The sequence below is a fragment of the Hermetia illucens genome, chromosome 4 (genome assembly GCF_905115235.1).
Source record: "Hermetia illucens chromosome 4, iHerIll2.2.curated.20191125, whole genome shotgun sequence".
Taxonomy (NCBI): domain Eukaryota; kingdom Metazoa; phylum Arthropoda; class Insecta; order Diptera; family Stratiomyidae; genus Hermetia; species Hermetia illucens.
This window is the reverse complement of record NC_051852.1, coordinates 110559423-110561253: the sequence shown is the minus strand read 5'-3', so window position 1 is coordinate 110561253 and position 1831 is coordinate 110559423. Positions and strand designations below refer to the sequence as shown.

The 1831-nt window shown below is 36.3% G+C and overlaps 1 long non-coding RNA gene across 1 annotated transcript; it reads left to right on the top strand.

The window, feature by feature from the left end:
- The first annotated feature begins 201 nt into the window (after window positions 1-201).
- On the top strand, window positions 202-1055 carry LOC119656304. Its single transcript, XR_005250032.1, has 3 exons — window positions 202-661; window positions 729-877; window positions 928-1055. It is a non-coding gene; the product is annotated as an uncharacterized LOC119656304 (long non-coding RNA).
- The last annotated feature ends 776 nt before the right edge of the window (window positions 1056-1831 follow it).

Genomic DNA, 1831 nt, shown 5'->3' with positions numbered 1-1831 from the left:
CACAAGAGACTCTGGTGGAATTAACAAAGGAATATGTTCACTTTTCACTGGGCTTTTCCTAAAATCGCCACTAAACTTCACTTTTCTGCACTCGTCGAAATAGATCGAAACCGAGGACAGGCTCACGCAAAACCCCCCTCAAAAGAGAACTTGCGCTTCTCAACACACCAACTGTCAAACTTACATGTTGACTTTTTCATTCTTCATATTTTCCTTGATTCATCTCGGTTACGTCCTGGTTTGTTATTGTTTGGAATTGAGAGTATAAGAAAATTTCACTGGTGGTGCCAGCATAAAGTCTATGAGTACCGAACGTAGCTCATGCCAAGTGATGAGAATGACAAAGTGTTATACTTAGGAATACGATCAAAGTGGAACGGAAAGCCGCGCTACCAGTCACTACATTTGGTACTTAAAACTTGTAAGAAACTAATACTTTAGATGGAGAAAAGGTTGTAGAACCTAACCATTCTTAAAAGTTCGAGTTTTTCTACTGATATTTGTATTCATGAGACATAGGCCCTACTTTCAACTTTGAATTGAAAGCTGAAGCATGTAACAGATTCCAATCTCAGAAACTTCTCAAAATTTCGGTATTGCACACCTCATTCTCACATCTGATCTAATAAAATTAGGGGGAAACAACGGATTTTGGATAAAAGTACTGTTTCGTAACATTTCCGATCAAACCATAATAAATCTAAATCAATGGTCTTAAAATTTTGTAGAAAGAGATTCGGATTAGTAATTGCATCGTGCGTCAATTGGAAGGAACAAACAAATAATATTATTTGGCAAAGGAAATCTTGTTTTTAAAAGACTGTTAGAATCTAAGAATCGTTGATTACAAAACAGAGTCAAAATAACTGGAGGGAAGGTAATAAAGATGATCTCATGTACTTACATGTTTTTTTAACTCAACTATAGTATTACAGACATGGAACATTAAGGGCGGGGCCTGCTTTAGGAACTCTAAAAGAGGCGATTTTTCGAGAGGGAAAACGTGAATTGAGCCTAGCAAAATTTTTTGTATGTTTTAACATATATTTGAAAAGATTAAAAATAAATGTATTCAATTAAAATATTAAAATGATTGGCTTGCAAATTTCTAGAATCCCGCATCGCTGGAGTTTCTTACCAGAAGTGGATGCGAACTTAGGAACCCACAATTTTTAAAAAAAACTATTATTAGCTTTATTTGCGCAGATATCAGAAATGGATGTATTTTCAGGCCTAGATTTCGTAGAGATGTACGAATGTGATTTTTTTCAGATTTTTTGGTTGGTTCTGAGAACGAGACCTGGTTCCCTTTTTGGGGCACATATTTTGATCCCTCACTCCTCTATATTTCACCTAATATAAAAAACGAGATGATTTTCGGAAAGTACTAATCGAGCTCTTTCATTTGACACTCCACGAAAAAAAAATTACACCCACTTTCACATGTATGGAGAGCCCCCCTCAAACTCAACACAAAATGGCGACATTGGCTATATGTACACAGAACACACCTTCTTACCAAATTTCGTGGCAACTGGTTTAGCCGCTTTCGAGTATATCGGTTGTGACAGACAGACATTGAATCGAAAAGGGTTGGGGAGAAGCGAATTATAATATTTCACTCGAATGTCAATTATTCTCGTTAATTATGACATCAGCATCTTATTTGCATGGCTTATGATGCGGTAAATTTGCGCGAAATTGAAAAATTTAAACTGCTGTAACTTTGACACTAATCACCTGCTTTTCATAAAATTTGGCATACAAATGCATAAACTGTATTCGCCACGGTCCTGGTCATTGCGAGCGCTTTAGGTATGAACAATTTTGT